Raw genomic sequence first — 20,132 nt, forward strand, 5'->3', positions numbered from 1 at the left:
ATTGCACATAATCTTGTCATCTGCCAAGCAATATGAAGCATACTGCATCACTTTGACCTATTACCGACGGTGCAATGTCAAATGTATCCCGTGCATGCCCCTGTTTATTCTGACCACTCACACTAATGCTGGGTACTGCTGTATCCTTTCGTTTTAACACAATTTTAATGCTCTAAGCACTCCCAATTTTTTTTTCTGGCGCAAAGGTTGCAGAGACGAAGTAAGTAATGCGCGCGCGCAAGAGCGCTAACTTTTTCTTTTGTAGCAAAAGTTTTTGTCCTCTCACAGCCTTGAAACAACTCTTTTCATAGCAATCGCGGGAATAAATATAAAAATAAATAAATAAACTGCACAAGCACTTTGTTCAGACACTTAAGCAGTGAAAGCGAAACATGCAGCCCCGGTGTTTATTTTGCATACGCTCTTCACTTTTTGTGAAGCAGTGGTATGTAATTTGGCCCTTCCTGATTCCTGTGGCACGATCAAAAAGACAGTGCAAAAACAATGGATGAATATGTCTCATAGTTATTCCGTTATTTTCGCACTGTTTTTTTTACTTTTTTAAGGAACTAGCCCGAATTAGCACCTTTGGGAAGTTTTGAGGCACATACGTCATTGGAAGTTTTTTGCGGACACAGGGCGGACAAATTTTAGTTTCCCCTAACCATGTAGAGCTTCACTGCATAATAAAAGATATCTCAGAGGGGATAAAACGGCCTCCTATGGAAGCTGCGCTCTGTAACCCTGTAAACGCTTATCGGCTACAACGTTTGAGAATTTCGTTTTACACCTGGGCAGCGCCCCTTCATTTACACAATGGTGGACACAAATCGTGTGTGCGCTTCAAGGTATCACCATAAAACAGACGACGTCGATGGTCGGCTGCGGCAATTGTATAGTTCACCTGAGTGAACTACGTATCATGACAGTTCACGTGTGTTCTCGCTAGCACACGCTGTAAACAGAGGATTGAAATTACACGGAGCCCTCCACTCACAGCCTGAGCCGCTTTGGAATGTTAATCTGGTCAGACGGACTTTGAAAAATTATATTTTCACATTTGACGTGTATCAGCGCTAGCTGCTTGACCAGATTGTGCCTCATGATCTTTAAAGAGCTTCTGTGAATTAGCTTCGGTGCCAGCGAAAACACAAAAACACGCGCGCAAGACTAAAGCAGAAGACAGGGACGAACGCTCGAATTTCAACTATATTTCGGCCGTATTTGATGTAAGTGCATCTGACAACGACGTACACGCTATCGAACGTTAGCAAGATTTCCTGTTTTATGCTCCTTTGATATATACGTTCTCTGCCGACAGCTTATTTTAAGATGATAGCGAGTAACATCTTTGTAAATGCGATGCGTTGATTGGTATGTGGGGTTTAACGTCCCAAAACCACCATATGATTATGAAAGACGCCGTAGTGGAGGGCTCCGGAAATTTCGACCACCTGGGGTTCTTTAACGTGCACCCAAATCTGAGCACACGGGCCTACAACATTTTCGCCTCCATCAGAAATGCAGCCGCCGCAGCCGGGATTCGAACCAGCGACCGGCGAGTCAGCAGCCGAGTACCTTAGCCTCTAGACCACCACGGCGGGGCGTAAATGTGATCCGAAGGAAGATGTTGTCACGTTGCAATCAGCGCTGAGCCAAGATGAGGTAAATCTCCTAAGTGTATGCGCCAAGTACCACTGAATATTTGCGCATCCGCGTTAAACTTTAACGCGTTTTCAAACATGCCTTTCTAAAATATTTTAACTTCAACCTAATTACTTCGCTATCGTATCTTCTTGATAGCGACTCTTACTTCCGAATACTTGCCTCAGAAGCTGTCGTGCTATAATCTATGCGATGGCGGACAGGATGCTTTCGATACAAATACTTCGTTGATTGATTGATTGATTTGTAGGGTTTAACGTCCCAAAACCACCATTTGATTATGAGAGACGCCGTAGTGGAGGGCTCCGGAAATTTTGACCACCTGGGGTTCTTTAACGTGCACCCAAATCTGAGTACACGGGCCTACAACATTTCCGCCTCCATCGGAAATGCAGCCGCCGCAGCCGGGAATCGAACCCGCGACCTTCGGGTCAGCAGCCGAGTACCTTAGCCACTAGACCACCGCGGCGGGGCAACTCCGTGTCTTTCTCTAGGGATTTAAGCATTTCTGAAATATAGACAGCGTTGTGACTCGAATTCACTACTATACCGCGTAATATTATCTGAAAACAACGTGAATAACTGTTCAAGCACTGCTTGCGTTCACGAAATTATAATTTCTAAACCCGCAGAGCAGCGAGCATTGGAAATTTGTATCCCATCGTACTTTGCCTCCCATTCCCACAGGCATCAAAAGCGAAAGAGTTTATGTTGTTTATGAACAACACCGACTAAATTTCAAGGCCGAAGGGCTGCCGCAGTGACGTCAGAGGGTGGGGACCCAGTTACGCCGCGAATGCGGTGGAAAGCCAGTGTTTCGTTCACGTTTTAGGAGAACCAATGCTCCCGCTGTCGCAGCTGCTGCGGCTAGCTTGGGCCTAATAAAAGATGTGGAAAAAAAATCTTACTGAGCATGCGCAGTAAGATAACTGGGCCCCCACCCTCTGACGTCACTGCGGCAGCCCTTCGGCCTTGAAATTTAGTCGGTGTTGCTATGAGCTATGGTTTGAGTGAGTGCGGTGTTATCGCAACGGTGACGTCACTCTGCATGGTGGCGCTCGAAAGGTGGCCAGAAGTGAAGAAGGGGGCCGTTCCCAGCATCTCGACGGTCAGTACCGATAGCTTTTTCCGACGAGCATTCGGCGTCGTCCGATGGTGCCTCGAAGGCTACGTTGAGGGATAAACGTGGAATACAGCAACTGCGTATACGAAAGGCGGACGGAACAGCCCAGTAAGGAACATTTGGCGTGAGTACCGCGGATTTTTGTCGCCTTTATTGCACTATACGACTATCTATTTTTAGTAGCGTTTTTATATGTGACTGCAAGTGGAAGATTTTGCCGGCCTCGGTGGCTGCATTGGCGTTGGAGGCGAAAATGTTTCGAGGACCAAGTACTTAAATTTATCTAATTCAAAGAACCCCGGTAGTCCAAAATATCCTGAACTCTTCATTACGACCTCCAACGTAATCGTAACGAGGTTTTGGGGTGTTAAGTCCTGGCAATCGTGGGAGGTCGCACATTTCATGCAGTATCCGTCGTAGCTGCTCTAAGCGAATATCGACATTTTTTCCGATACCTGAAAGTCATTTCAAACGAGACCAGACGTTCACCTTTGCAGATGCTTTACCACAGAGGCCCCAAAACAGCGTCATTATGTTGTAGTTCGCGAAAAAGAAACGGAACAAGTCTGCCTTCTTCAAACTGGGACATAAAGCCCACCTAGAGGTGAAGCGGTCGCACAACCGCTGGGCAGCTAAATTTCAGCAGAGGAACAATTTCAAATCAATGCCTCGTTTTTTCAGCGATTGGACTAGGAAACATACGCTCGAAATACTACTCGCATGCCACGACTGGTTTAATTGCAGGGCCGTTTTTTTTTTTTTTTGTCACTGGAAGCCCCGAGCATTGGCACGCTATAGTTGCGCTCTGGTTGCAGATATATCAATAGCAGTTACTCAGTGTAGGTCCACTTTTGTGCTACTTCGTTTGCTTACTGCTTCGTTCGCGTAATCTAACTCTGTTTAAATAATTCTTACGCCGTTGTAACGGGTACTTCAAGGATATTGCACCAACTTTGAAAAGGCGACTAGCCGCGACTGTAGGAAACCACGATAATGTGCGAGTGTGTGGTGCCCGTTAGGGTATTTTTCATATAGTGCTTAGTCAAGTAAAATGAATCATGCATTTTTTTTCTGAATATGAACTTAACTTCAGCACCAGATGCGCTTTGTTACGTTTTAAGCGGTATTCGAAAACTACCCGTTCGATTTACTGTGGTGACCTAGTACAGCCGAACACAAATTTTTGAAGCCCCGCCACGGTGGTCTAGTGGCTAAGGTACTCGGCTGCTGACCCGCAGGTCGCGGGATCAAATCCCGGTTGTGGTGGCTGCATTTCCTATGGAGGCGGAAATGTTGTAGGCCCGTGTACTCAGATATGGGGGCACGTTAAAAAACCCGAGGTGGTCGAAATTTCCGGAGTCCTCCACAACGGCGTCTCTCATAATCTTGTGGTAGTTTTCGGATGTTAAACCCCACATATCAATCAACTGTTTGCAGACCATGCGAGCGCATTTCAAATTGCCTGTTCGCATCACTTAGCGCTGCACCATCTACCGTGGACCGCAGTGCTGGGCCGGAAACGGGTCCTTTTAGTATTAAAGGCCGCGTGTAGTCCCGTTGTTCGCAGTTTCCTAGCGAAACGCTTATCTGCAGTATGACCGTCACATTGATGTTTTCATAGCAGGATCAAAGCTTTCATGGCGTGCTACAAGCGGCGTTCCGTTGGCTATAGGTGTCACTTTGTAAGAAAGATTGCGACTGATAACAGTTCTGCTCGGACTGCTTCTCGGTGCAGAAGCACGTAGGCGCAGGTGCTAAAGATTGTCCTGTTAAAAAGCGACAACTGAAAATTTTTTGTACTCAGTCAGAAAAGAGACGGGCCATATAATAAGGGACGGATGCGTTTCTGGAGTAGGGTTCTGCCGACCGCCGCTGTCGTAGCGGAAGTGTCGCGAAGAATCCTTTGGGAACGCGCTCGCGGGGTCCGTGAACTTTTATGGTAGATCTACACACGCAGACTGTGTGGTAATGTTTTCGGCATTTAAAGAAACTTAAGCAAGAAAAACAATTACATCCAGTGACTGCGCTGATTCGCAACCGTATTAATGGCCACCCAAGCGTGGTTTGAGCCAAAGAGCCGTGTGAATTGGTCATTCCTGGCGCATGGTTTAGTCCTTGGTTTAGCCTTTCCTCTTCCACCAGTGTCTTGTGACACGCTGTGGCTGGAAGCCCAGCTGCACGTGCAGTTCTTGTGGTTGTCGCTAGCTTATACCAACTGTGCTTCCGCATGCCACTCGGATACACGCAAGTTGGTCAAACTATACATTGAGACATCAGTTCTATGAACTAGGGGTTCGTGGTAGTAGGAAGTTTGACATAAACAAAGGTACCGATCACTTAGTAGCACTAGATTGCAATAAGAGCCTGGTCTTCTGTAAATAACGCTGTTATATGCTACATAAAGTGCACATGACAATTGAAATGATTGCTTACGAGTATTCTTTATTCGAAGATTACCCTGCATTGCCCGAAGACGTTATAGCAAGGGGGGGGGGGTCACAGCAGTGCCATATATTCATTTTTACAGCACATTTTTATTTAAGAGAACTCTTGCCACTTTTCACGAGTTTTAACAAAAAATATTTTGCGTTAGGTTGATCTTGGTACGCGATTCTCTCGTTTTGAAAACATGGGCGATTCCAGATGGATGGTAATGAAATTCCTTAAAGTATTTTTCTTTGTTACGTTCTAGTGGCTAAGGTACTCGGCTGCTGACCCGCAGGTCGCGGGAACGAATCCCGGCTGCGGCGGCTGCATTTCCGATGGAGGCGGAAATGACGTAGGCCCGGGTGCTCAGATTTGGGTGCACGTTAAAGAACCCCAGGTGGTCAACAATCCCGGAGCTCTCCACTACGGCGTCTCTCATAATCATATGGTGGTTTCGGGACGTTAAATCCCACATATCAATCAATCTATCAATCATTCTTTTGTTACGTCCCGTTTTATTATTTTATATTTGAAAAAAGGTTTGTATCAGTGCTCGCTGACGCAACGAAAGCAGTTTCTACAAAAATTAGGTTTCAGTGTATACATGCGTATTGCATAGGCACTTGAATGAAAACACCACACCCAGATATTTTTTATACGACTAATCTTTTTGCACGTTTCATTCCTTAAAATATACTGTCACCATTGGTTTTCATAACCGTGTAAAGGAAATATGGACGCACTTTTTCCTATTTAGGTTCATTTTACACATAAAACATCGATTCTAAACGCGTTACAAATTAGTTTGATGTTGTGTCAGATCGCTGTGACCCTTTAGTTGTCTATGCACAACACAATCGTTTGCAAGCAATCTAATTTGTGACGAAACGCCTACAGAAATATCACTTATGGAAACTAAAAATAAAAGTGACCCCAATACGAAACTTGCGTAACTCGCGAAGTCACGTTAACACATTTGGAGCTTTTGCCGTTTAAAATGACGCAGTGTCGGAGCTGGAACCAATAATTTTCTATCCATCTGATGACAGTATAATCTAAGTTTAATAATGTAAGTTTGTTGCAAAGAACTAATTGTTACCATGTGGAATGCCTTACATAAATTTAAGGTACAATTGATTTGTCCCCATCAATATCGGATACCAGATCATAAAATTTAACTATTTGTGTGGCTAATGAGAACCCCTTTCGGAACACGTGTGGAACATTTATTATGTTGTTCTCAATTAGGTGCTTCGTTATTATTGACTATAGAATGAGTATAATTACCTGTCACACTATCGAGGTTAAAAGTATGTGCCTGTAGTTTTCTAAATTCTTTTTTCAATCCTTCATGTAGATTTGAACAACATTAGCAGTTTTCCATTCAAAAGGTAGGAGGCTTGTTACAAACGATTGGTTGTAAATTATGTACAGGTAGAGGTATAGAGATATTGTTAGAGCACCGCGTGTCTCAAAATGCGCAGAAAAACTGCACGTGGTTCAATTTCTTGTTTCATCTGTTTGATTTAATAGCTTTTCGAAACCACTTACAAATTACGCTAAGCTCAATTGGTTTTATTTGAGATATCCTACTGACGTTGGGTGAATAGAAAAAATGCTGTATTGGAGAAAATACTCATTTTATATTGCGTTTACAGCAGTTTGGCTTGTCTACATAATCTATGATAGTTTGGTTATTATAAATGATTTATACCGATACTGTCAAAACTACACCTCATAATATTGTCACGGGGTCGTGGCGTGGCCAAAGACAGGAAACTTCGTGTTGGGATTTAACTGTTTATTTGGGCGAACCTGTGCCCGGTAGAGGGAAAGTCTAATTACAGCAGCAGTCTTGCACAGATAGCAGTCTCGGAATGATAGCGGCGAACGCAGCGTCGGCCTTCGATCAACTACTGACAAGCGGCGAAGCGCGTCGGCATTTATACCCTTGCCGTTGAATGTTCTATCGCTGGCGGTGGCGTAGGTTCCAGAACAATCTGTACCGTTCGCACAGTGGGCGTGATCTTATCGAAATGATCTACTACAGTCCGGAACCTTCTCGAAACCTGCAGGCGCGGTTTGCGCCGAGAATCGTGTGGCGTTTCGGAACGATAACAAAAACTTGTGAAATGGAACGTGGCAATATACTGCCGGAAATTCATGGGATTAGCTCTCGTCCTATCATTTAATTTTTCTTTAAAGTGAATGTCCCTGGCATTTTATACGTTTTTATATTGTGTAATCTGGCATTATTTTTGATGGGGACAAGTACCTTTTGTTCGCTTGAGTTTAGCGAATAACCGCATACTCTTGCTGATCAGCTGCAGTAGTCGTGATGCCCCCTCCTTCCGGCTTTCTGCATTTTTCATTTTATAAGAATCTGCACTTGATACACGTACGTCAATGAGTTCAGATGAATTTTTGACAAGACACCCCAGTTCAACAGCCTAACCTGCCGCGCATTCGAAGACCGGTATATAACTATAGCAAAGGCACACAGCGGCCAATAAAGTAGTCAGGCAAACATGCTCGAAGATGGGCCAGGTTTTATAAGCACCGGTACTTCACCAAACTTCAGTGTGACTCTGCGCACGGCCAGCCATGTTTTATGTCGCTGCAGGGGGCCGGTGACCTGGTAACTCTATGCGTCGTAACTAGCGACTAGCGCAGCTCCACAATACGGGATGAGCTAGTTGATAGCTGATACGATAGGCGTGCAAACCCGGACGAGGTATGTTTAAATTTCTCGAGGGAGGGGGGGAGGCTCGTGCCCGGTGTGCCACCCCCTGGCTACGCCCCGGACACAGCAGTAGAGACACCAAAAATGCCGACCAACAACAGCAAAGGCGCACTGCGGCGAAGAAAGTACTCGGGCGAACTCCTCGGCGAATGTCAGTGCAGGCAGCGCATAACGGAGCTGTGGCAGCAGCGATCTGTTGCTGCGCTCGCGGCGCCTAGAAGCGGCCGTCGATGCTCGCGCGTTCAGGTTACGAAAATCGGGCGGTTGTAGTACATCCCATCCGACGAGAACACAAATGTGTCGTTCAAGGTCATGATACCCCACACCTGGAAAGGAGCACTGTATCGCTTCTTTCGCGATTCGGGCATCGCACGTGATCGGACTTGCCATATTTGCCGCTGCTTGCCGCTGCTTGCCATTGCCGCTGCTTGCCGCTGCTTGCTCCATTGCCGCTGCTCCATTGCCGCTGCTTAAGAGCAATATCTTAAAAGATGCATCTATTAGGCTTACACAGGTCGTAATACAACACAGTACACGTAAGGCCGCGGAACTTAAAGAGGAACAAAAGGCGCGACTAAAACAGTCCAGTTTAACGCAGTCAGAAACAGAAGAGCTAGCCAAATACGAAGGAAAAAAGAGATTGACCATTCAGGGCAAGAAGGACAAGAAATTGAGGCGAGACGGTGCGTGGCCGACTTTAAAATACTCCGCCAGCAATCCTCCCACAACGTATACAGATCAACCTGTTACCTCTCATCAATCTCCACAAAAGAGCACCGATGTCACCAATGTGGTTAACCTTTCCGGAAAATCTTTGACACCTGCGCAAACAAAGCTGCTATCAAAAGGTCTAACCTTCTGCCCCGCCTCTGGCAAAATTGATGAGTTTAAACTTTACCAAGATTTGGACAACTTTGCCAGAACCATGCGTCTAAAAGAATATTTTCATGATCGAAGCAGCACGCAACAAAATCAATTTTCAGATAAATCTTGGACTCCAGGTGAACAACGAGACAAATATCTAGACATGTACATTTCAGCCGTCCAGGGTGATATAATCAGGGAATATGAAAAGCGCCGACCCATTCGCAACAATCTGTCCAAAGAGGAGCGGGAGGCTTTGCGCAGTTTAAGTGACAGCCAGAGCATCGTTATTAAACCAGCTGATAAGGGTGGTGCTGTGGTTGTACTCGACAGGACTGACTACATCAAAGAAGGGCTTCGCCAACTGGCAGATGAAAATTTCTATAAACACCTCCCTTGTGATCCGACAGAGGAGTATGAAAGTACTATGAAGGCCTCACTAATATCATTACGTAAAAGTGGGAAGATAACCTACCCTATGCTTAAAATGATGTCACCTGGCAAATCGTCTCCCGGGCGTTTCTATTTACTACCCAAAATTCACAAGACTAACAATCCCGGCCGACCCATAGTTTCCAGCAACGGTACTGCTACTGAAAAAATTTCTAGTTTCATTGACTCTCTGATTAGGCACATCCCACAATCATTCCCATCATACATCAAAGATACCAGCCACTTCCTTCGAGAAGTCTCAAAACTTGTGGTACCTCTAGATTGCTATTTGGTCACCATGGATGTCTCATCACTGTACACAAACATTCCCCACACCGAAGGAATCGCCGCCACAGTCGCCGCCTACGGAAAAAGTAAATCAACGAGTGAATTCGACGAAAGCGCTTTAGAGGTGCTCCTAAATCTGGTACTTAAACATAATAACTTTGAATTCGACCAAAACCATTATCTGCAAGTAAACGGAACTGCCATGGGAACCAAAATGGCCCCAAATTACGCAAATATTTTCATGGCCTCTTTAGAAATTCCTTTCCTCGAAAATTCTCCATTCAAACCTATATTTTACCGACGCTTCCTCGATGATATATTCTTTGTGTGGGCCGATAGTGAACATAATCTTTCCAAATTCATTTCCGGTTTCAACTCCGTGCATCCTTCGATAACATTCACGCACACGTATTCGCAGAGGAGTGTTCACTTTCTGGATGTCACTGTATCACTCAGTGGCACCACCATATCTACTTCCCTGTATAAAAAACCAACAGACCGCCAACAGTATCTGCATTTCCATAGCAGTCACCCCCATCACTGCAAAACAGGTGTTCCTTACTCTCAAGCCCACAGATACAGAAGAATTTGCTCTGAAATCGCGCAATTTGACACCCACGCACAGGAATTGAGAACAGCCTTCTTGCGTCAAAAGTACCCCGAAAAAATAATTGACAATGCAATTGAGCGCGCTCGCTCTTTGGACCGAGAATCAACAATGGGAGAAAAAGGTGGGAATAAAGATGATATAACTTCAGGGGCAAATTTAATCCTCACATACTGCGCCGCCGCCCCTCGGGTGAATTCTATACTAAACCGCCACTTCAACATACTTAAACAGAGTAGTCGCCTCTCTGCCATTTTTCAGACTCCGCCCAAGGTGGTTTACCGAAGAAATAAAAACCTGAGAGACTTACTGGTCAAGGCGAAAACACACAAATCCGACCACCATCAGGGCTGTAGACCGTGCGGGAAACCTCGCTGCAGGGTGTGCACACACATGGTGACCACAGATACGGCCGAAGCCTCCTGTTCAGACTATGTGTACAAAATTAAAGACGACCTTAACTGTGACTCAGCCAATGTGGTATACAAAATTCGCTGTGAGGTGTGCAAACAGGAATATATTGGACACACGGAAACCGCGTTCCGTTTGCGTTCCAACAACCACAGGGCACACGTAAAGGGCCTCCCCAATTTGCCGTTCTCCAAACATATCAATCTTCCTGGTCACTCTTTCGAACGCGTAAGTGTCATACTCCTACAATCCGGCTTCCAGAACACACGGGAGCGCGAACAGCGGGAGTCATACTTTATAAAGAAATTCAGATCACTTACCCACGGAATCAACGAGAGCCCTGGGCGACTGACGTGTCTCCGCGACGTTTCGTGAAACACAGAAATTGAATTACTCAATTAATTTATTTATAAATACGTGAAGTCGCACACGCAAGTTGGTCAATATAGCGAAACTTAACGAATTCGATGCTACGTGAACCAAACGGATTGTGTTAGTATTATTAGACTTTATTTTCCTTTCTGAGTACTTTTTTAGTATTATTTATTTTTATATATTTTTTAATATATTTTCATCCTTTACAAAAATACCCATTTATTTATTTTCAGTATGACTGATTGTACATTTTTCTGCAAGAGAGGGCAGGTGGAGGAAGGGGGAAAGGGCACATTAGCTTTCCAACGTGGCCATTATATTCCGAAAGCTGGAGCGGGTCGTATGCTTCTTGTGTGTGTTTGTGTGTGTGTGTGTGTGGCCCGATGCCACGGGCCAGCCGCCGAACCACGTGAACTTAAACTCGATCCATGTGTGGGATGCGAGTAAGCAGCAACATGTTCCACATTTTTCCGTTTTTCTTGGTCGCCTCCGCTGGCGGCGCGTCTTACCTATACCAAGTAACAATGCCAGAATTACCCGCTCGTTTCCGGCGGCTCTCCGTCGCTCCTTTCTAGTTCCTCTCCTTCTTCTGCTTCTTGTTGTCTGTTGCTACCTCGTTCGCCCGCTTGTCTTTTTCTCTCTCTTTTTTTTTTTGGAGGGGCTTTAAACTGTGAGGGTGACCCTCTGCTACGGGAACTTGTATCATTTCACTTACATCCTCCGAAGAAGGCTGGTCCACCAGCCGAAACTGTTAGGATTAAATAAATATTTTATTGTTTTGTTTCCTATACTGCACTATTCTCGAAGTTTATAACTATATATATATATATATATATATATATATATATATATATATATATATATATATATACGATGCTGCGATTGACGTAACTGATAACACAGCCAATGGAGACGGCTCTTGACACCGGTGCAGGACGATTTTTGTTTCTCCTATAGCCATATACAGCTTTCGATGTAAAACTACCGCATAGCTGTCCACTGAGATGACTATTATGCGCCGTGACCGCCTGTATTTACCGTTTATATGTTGCTGGCAACAATGGTTGCACATGCGTGCTTGCGGCTTTCTTCGTCGCTGAAGGCATTTGCAATAGGTCCCGTGCTGTCGTTGTACGTTGTGCAATCTCAGCCACTTTGTCCAAGAATGGCTGCAGCAGTTACGAAGACGCGTTGTCTGCCACGAAAATAGCGTTAAACGTTAATTTAAACGTTACGTTATTTTTCATATGAAAGAGCGACAACAGAAGTGCAGGCCATCGTTTCGGTGTGCCGTTGATTTGCGCTCACGACTGGCGTAAATTAACTATGCAAGTGGATCTTCGAGTGCACGTCTTCAAGAGAATACCGCCACAGTCTGCACGTGGGGCGACTTCCAGATATTGAAGATGAGCTGGCGAATGAACAAAATATTTGCATGTTTTGTTCATTAACGAAAATTTCATGCGTGCATGCGTGTTAGGAGCGTGGTTGAGTTTTATAACACGGGTGCATTGTAATCGAGAATCGCAGTATTTTTCTTCCTGCATCACGTGAATCTGGTGCACGTTCCAATCGGGGGCACGTAGGAATTGGGTAAGTACGGTATTTGGCTTTGTCGCCTCGCTACCTGGCTAGGCATGAAATGAGATGCGATTCACTGCGCCCCTTCGTGCCACGTGTATCAGAGAAGCCCCGAGACAGACGACCACCCTGCCTCATACAGGCGATCGACAGCCAGACATCCTCGAAAATCTTGGCATGTAGCGTCGTGGAACCTGGACTTGCTGTATATGCTAAAGGTAGCATATACAGTAATTTTAGTGGGATCCTTCCCCACAACTTCTAGCGGAGAAGGGTTCTTGCTGGTGGTCACGGATCACCGCAAAAAGGGGGTAAGACTTTTCCCCCTTACACAGATGGCGCGAGTGACTTTGGACAAATTGAAGTGAAGGTTCTCACCAGATTCTGGTTCTCTTAGTATAGCTAAGAGAAGCATGTGTCAACTGCGAGAGTGTCAGTTGGCACATGCGGTGCCCTTGGTATTAAGCACAAGAAAACTACGTAGCATTCTTAGTCGGACCCCGCGGAACGAGTCAATCGCAAGATCAAGCACATGGTTGTCGCGTTCTCTGATTGGCACAAGGACTGATACCTATACATTGCAGACATCGGCCATTCATTGAGATTGACCATCAGCCGCTCGGCTGAGTAAGCGTCTTCTCTGAACCTCGCGAGAGAACCGCCGAAGCCACTCGGTATAGATCCATGGTAGCAAGCAGCGAGAAAAGACTCGCACAAGAAGTTTCGTTTGAAAGGGATAATCTTCCCCAGGCTGTCTGCGTGGGGTGTTCTACCACTCTTTCTTGATACTGCTTTTGGGAAAAAACACACGAATGTCATTTAATACCCTTAACACACGCAACAACGGCTAAAAGAAGCATGGAATCGCGCCAGGAGCCAAAATGGGTTAATCGCGCAACGAGTGGATGTTTCAAGCTGCCAACCTATTAAATTATACGGCCAAGTAATGGGTACTTCGTCTATTAGCAAAAGAAAACAATGGAGAAGTACACTTGCAGATTGTGCATACAGTTCACATTCTAAGATAGTTTGAAAGGGCCAATTTTACGCGAAAAAACGTTCCTTTCCAATTGCGGCATGGTTGAAAGCAGTGCGCACGCGTGGCCCGATTATTAAGCGATCGCGTTCTACTTTTGAAGGCAAAGCTATAAAGGGTCGTCCAAGTTTTGTGGAAATATTAGTTTCTCATCTAAACTACCACTAAATAAATTGGTATGTTTTATCATTTTGTGGCCTGTATTTCCGCAACTTGTATTGACAATTGTGAACTGATGCGCACCCCTACACAGGATGCTTCGGAAACTTCCCTGTCAGTGAACACGTACCGTGTGCGCTTCAGCTAAGCAGAACACCTGCAGGAGTATGCATTAAAAATACGGTATTAAATTTGATCAATTGTATAGCATATTGATGTCGCAAGTCCTTGCATTAGAGGGCGCCGAATAGCAGCATTGCCCCCCCCCCCCCATTTTTATTTGGGATACCAATCTGTTGTAGTTTATTTTTAAATAGAATTTTCGTCAATGGTCGTGGACTTAGTTTTAATGAATATTATGTTCACTACATTTTAGTGAAGACCAATTTGGGCCACTTTACCATCACGCTACCTTTATTTTGATTGAAGGAAATTTCGAGCTCGTTTCTTTTTTTTACATCACCTAATTAAAACCAGCGGATAATGAAGCAAAGTGTAGGGGACGTTCATTTGTTAATTCCTCTGTTGTAAGTGTAACGCAGCTCTTCTGGTGTGGCTGTGAAGAAAATACAGCAAAAAAAACGTCAACTTGCCGCTGGAAGCTAGGAACAGAACCTGCAACCTTCTGATTCCACACACACGATGCTCTTTACCACTCGAGCTATGGCTACTGTCCCCATCCCCCCTCTTTCCACTTTGTGAGGTAGTTCTGAACTTGCAAGCTTAGGACAATTATGACAGTTATGACAATTATGACAGTAAACAATTATGACAGTTATGACAATTATGACAGTAAACCTAAAACCTTATGACAATTACGACAGTAAACCTAAAACCTTAGGACAATTATGACAGTAAACCTAAAACGCTGTAATAAACATGCCTATCTTCCTTGGATTCATTATCTGCTTGTTTTCATGAAGGTTACCTTTTACCTTAACAAATTCACGTAGCCATTGGCAACCGATCATAATCAATGTAATACTCTTGAGCAACTATAAAACCTTACCTTCCTTGTTTCTCCTTTTTATTTATTTCTTTAATTTTTGTTTACTTGAAATAAGTGCATTCATTGGTACGTGTATTTCTTGATTTTATACTTTTCTCGTAGATTCGGATGGCTACCCTTCCATCACTCGGTGGCTCACCAACTAGCACCAAGGCTGATTCTTCCGGTTTGGAGCAGCAGCCCACCGAGGCTACGACGTCGGAGCGACCATCAAGTCACAAAGAGAGCTTCCCACATGATAAATGTGCTATTTGCTTGGGACCAATTGGGAACAAAGCATTTCCCGATGGCTGCAATCACCATTTCTGCTTCTCTTGCCTTGTTGAGTAGGCCAAAGTGAAAGCCGCATGTCCCCTTTGTATGCACCCATTTAAAGCCACAATCTACACCATCCGTTCAGAAAAAGATTACGACCGGCAAATCGTCGGGGAGCTGCAACGTTCCTCGTTATGGTCACTTAGTGCCTCTGCGAGAGCAGTTTTTATCCCCATAAAGGTATATTATGTTCAACATTGACAAGAACGCGAGGGGCAGCCGCAGCTACACAATGCAACTCTCCCAAATCAAATCAACATCAGCAGGCCACGCATAAGGACTGCTTTTAGGCTTCAAATATACCTTAGCGACCTATGGGCTGTGTCCCACGTCCCGAGCTCCCGCCAAGTGTCACCAGAGTTCTACCGTGCTAATCCAGATCAAGTTGACCGTCTGGCCCCCTGGCTCAACCACGAGCTAAAAGCATTAATGCAGCTCAACGAAACACGTGTGTTGGCTACTTGAAACAATGTGCGGTCTCTAATATTGGATTTGGACATCAAGTACCCCGACTTTTCTAGAAAAATGGAACCATTGCTCAACGCGCGTACAGAGCACTTCGTCCATGAGTTCTATTCATTTGCAAGTTCATCATCTGAAACGGCTGAGGATTACGACAGTCGCACAGTGTACGCTTCATGACCTATTGGTTGGACTGAGGCTAACCCTGTCAATTCTTTCAGGCTGTTATTGCAGCGCTTGGAACGAGCAAGAGCTCGAACATCACCTGCTGCACCAGTTGCCTCAACGTGTGACCAGCCTGATTCGTGTCGTGCTACTTTAATGGTGGTGAAATCAACCATAGACAATCTCTTTAGCTCTGACAGTTTCGATGACTTCGTATACACAGTGGAAGACCAAGTCGGGGACAGAACTGATGTGACCGACGAGGAGGCAGTTTGTGCAAGGGGCGTCACAAGTCCATTAGAACAGGGTGCGGGACCAACTAACTCGCGTAACAGTAATGATCATAAGCCTCTCAGTTGTTTGTCCCAGAGAGACAAAAATGCGGAGTAGCCTTGAAGGAGTTAGGCTTGCCATTGTGCAACAAGCGATTTGCAAGGTGATGCCGATTACTACATTCAGAAGCGTAACTCCAGACACATGCAACATAGGATTTAATGGAGGCGTACAAAAAACGTTCATGAACGCCAAAACCAGGGTAGCAACGCAATAAAACTTGGTGCAACAGCTTTGGTAGCTGGAGTAGCAAGTTGTCCGAAGGGGACCAGCCGTACTATCAGCCAAAAAGATGTGTTTGGCGTTCTTGGTGCTGGCAACATTAGCAAGCCGCGTGACGCATTCGCCGCAAGGGACATCATTCTCACCCCCTCCATCATAGCGAACGCTGACTGGTTTTGGCAAAAGTTGACCGGAAAATGTAGCTTCACAAGTCGCACTTGCATACTTAAATTTCTTTTTTGGTACGTCTTTCATCTGTATATGTTTCATTGGCTAAATTTTTAGATGTTCGTGTTAATTTTCATTCACCTGCAGTGTGTGAAATCTAAATCATCTTATTCCATTGCTTTGGAAGCTTCGTCATCCATGGCCCACTTCACGACAAAGTCAGCGACATCGATTTTATTGTCGATGCATGAAATTGTCTTATATCTCTACGAACCTGTTGATTTCATCATAGGACCTAACTTTCTGCCACCCTAGGCTGCGTTTTTCACCACATGGTTTCTGTCATTCTCACCTAATGTTTGTATATGTTACGCGGCTAGCAATACCTGGATGCTTTATGTGGTCAGCCTTGGCACTTTTTAAAAGTTCATCTCTAAGGAAACTGTACCTGGGTTGAGCGTCGTTGGCCCTTGCCGGAGCCTACTTAACGTGCACAGCTAAAGACCCTCCGTCATACAAGCACACAACGCTCTTAAATCTTTTATCTGCGCCAGCTGGATGATTCTGGAACCTTCGTCATTGAAATAAAATCAATAAAATATAAAAAAATAGTTGTCTGAGTGATCTTTGCGATACCTGAAAAATTAAACCAAGAAATACCGATAAAAATGAAAACAATAAAAAATCAAATATAAAATAGAGTAATGCATAAGTGTGACAACGGTACTCCTGTACTCCTGTGATAACGGTACTTCTGTGACAACGGTATACTGACCATTGCCGCCCGTATGCCATTGCCGTCCAGTCGCGAGCCGTCTGCTGTCGAGAGCATTTAAAGTAATCGTCTTCTGCTTTATTGCTTTCGATGCCAGTGCAAAAGGGCCCTCCTCAACGGGAGCCGTTGGTCCGCCTTAGTTCAGACGCCACATGTGTAGGGTAGAACTGCTTGCGTCACATTTGCGTCCGAGAGCTCAGCCGTAGAGTCATTTAAAAGGCTATGGCTTGGCCACAGAAATGCGATGTATTTCCCTCCCCAATATCATACGTGCATCAAATTTGTTCCTTCGGGCTTCTTTGTAGCTCGAAGTAATGCCACCGCCGCCTCACAGTGCTCTTAAAAGCCGGCGCGTTGAGCAGCGTCGCCGTGACGCTTTCCAGTTGCCCGCATGGTGCCACGATCGGCGACGTGCTATCTCAGAACAGCGCATCTTTTACAGCTCGTCTTAGAGCCAGCGTTACCGCCAACATTGTGAGCACATGGAATGCAAGACTCCTCAAATCTGTACACCATGGAAGGAAAATCGTACGATTTCCGACCCGAGGCACCACATGAGCGGTTCTCTCCCTTGTGACCGCGAAATCTAGGTGATGGACTAAAGTAGGGAAGGGCTAGAGAAGGGGGGTGTGAACTGCTGGATCGGGCACATCTGGCAGGCATTGAAAACATGGGAGGCGCTTGATTGATGCTCCACACAGTAGACTGCTCGTGACTATGCTAAAGTATATGTAAATGGTAGCATAACTTCTATAGAAGCTCATGTATCCAGTAGTTTGTGGCTTGTTGCCATCATCGCCATCTATGTCCCGACTAACAGCTAACGAAAAATAAAAATATGACGCCACAACTAGAAGTGGTGGCGAAGTCGGGCATTTGCCCTACATGTCACGAAATTGATTTTTTTCTTAATTGCGGACCTCGTACGTACTGTTGTCAATGCGCAATTTTATTGCGCCTTATGACTAATTTTGTGCGTGAGGGAAAAGAAAGACCAACAAGAAAGATCGAGGAAGCAAAGTTTTGTTAGCCACATGGCGCATCTGCAATATACACCGAAAACTCATCATATGAAATTGTAACACAACTGTTCACGAGCACAATAGCATCATAGTTCGAAAACGAAAACTTGCGTTGCCCAATCGTGGAAAACCACTACAGCGAGACGGAAGCCTTGAGAATGTACCCTTTGCAACCGCAGAGTACAGCGTCTCGTTACTTAGTGTCGCATTCACCGTCACCAAAGGCGACAACACGCCAGCCATGGGCCAGAAGGTGTATGGCAGAAAGAAAAACGCGGCGATTATATGGTGGCGAAGAAAAGTTGAAGGCAAAGAAGAAGCGGCACGTCCACCAGAGATGATTTGACGAGCCAAGCGACAAGCATTCTTGGAACTCTTAACAAACAAGTGCTGCGCAGTGCATGAAGCCCCCTCAGGTCCATAATAAAGCAACTGTGCATGTAAAACTGTGCGACGCAAGCAGGTTGGTCCTCCTCAGAAAGATAAGAATGGGGTGGATCACATTTGGCAAGCATTCTCAAATCATGAATGGTAATCTGCCACTAACCCTCAAGAGTAAAATACATAACAGCTACATCTTGCCGATACTTGCCTATGGAGCAAAAACGTGGAGGTTTAAAAAGAGGGTTCAGCTTAAATTATGGACGATGCAGGGAGCGATGGAAATAAGAGTGATAGATGTAACCTTAAGAGACAAGAATAAAGCAGAGTGGGCCAGGGAACAAGCCGTGGTTAACGATATTGTAGTTGAAATCGAGAAGAATGAATGGAAATGGGTTGGGCACGTAGCGCATAGGCAGGATAGCCGCTGGTGATTAGGATAACTCACTGTATTCCCAGTGAACGCAAATGAACAAAGGAAAGACAAAAAGATATGTGGGCTGGTGAGATGAAAGAGTTCGCAAGCATAACGGGCAGCACGAATGACAAGACCGGGTAAATTGGTAGATCATGGGAGAGACCTTTGCCTTGCAGTGGGCATACAGTCAAGCTGGTGATTTTTACAAGACTAGCAGCTCATGTCTCTAGTTTCGATGTGTTACTTATCTGTTAATTCTAAAGACAACAGAAATTTAGGTGATAGGTGTGAAGCAATAAAAAAATCCTGAACCCGTGATGCCTTAGCAGTCGCCAAATATTTGTGGTAAAAAGTGCCAGCACACCCGTGCCTATAACCCTCACCTTGTTACAAAGGGTACAACAGCAAATAAACATAACCATTAACTTCCTTAAATTCAAGACTCCAACTAAGCACTCGCCACCTAGCGGCCGCACCTGGAAACAGTGCTAACAGGGTCAACCTTGAAATGAGAAATGTTGCCTCATTGCATGCGTTGAGAAATGGCCGGAAAGTTTTTTTTATTTTTGCCATGCCGCACGCGCAAGCCCGAAAAAGAGGAAAGAGAGTCCCAAAGACAACCAAAGTGTCCCAAACTGCGTTGCATTGTGGCGGAAAGATGAAAACGTGTCGTTTGATCACTTCCCGAAGGATTCAGAAGACACGCAACGGAGAACGGCTCAAGTCGGAAACTTGCACAATGGAAATATGACACACGGTAGTTTGTCCTTATTAATTTCTTCGCGATGACCTAATTCTCCTCGGTGAACACATCATCACGTATGTTTGCATTTTTATCAATAATCGGGATTATAAGCGCTTTAGTAAATTCATTGCGTTACGTGTGTGACTGTATCTTTCACATATGCTTGTTTTTTGTGCAAGTAGGAATGCTACCCATTCTCAAAGTAAGCTGCCGTAATCCCTGCTCCCGTTCATTGTTGCTTTCGAATATGTTGCTTTGGAACACGCCCAGCAACGTGCGGGTCGTACGTGCATGCGTGCATCTATGTGTTGTGTGCATAGTCTTCCTTCCCCATGTTTTGTTATCGTCCCGTTACACTGTAAATCAGCGCCTGAGGTTATCAAGAAGCTTCAGCACATAAGTTTGT

The 20,132-nt window shown here is 45.0% G+C and overlaps 1 long non-coding RNA gene across 1 annotated transcript; it reads left to right on the forward strand.

Annotated features, from left to right (window-relative positions):
* Positions 1-2,609: 2,609 nt before the first annotated feature.
* LOC142776396 (uncharacterized) lies at positions 2,610-16,996 on the forward strand. The gene is made up of 2 exons (XR_012887513.1): positions 2,610-2,912; positions 14,823-16,996. It is a non-coding gene; the product is annotated as an uncharacterized LOC142776396 (long non-coding RNA).
* Positions 16,997-20,132: the final 3,136 nt, after the last annotated feature.

This window comes from Rhipicephalus microplus, chromosome X (assembly GCF_043290135.1).
Source record: "Rhipicephalus microplus isolate Deutch F79 chromosome X, USDA_Rmic, whole genome shotgun sequence".
Lineage (NCBI taxonomy): Eukaryota > Metazoa > Arthropoda > Arachnida > Ixodida > Ixodidae > Rhipicephalus > Rhipicephalus microplus.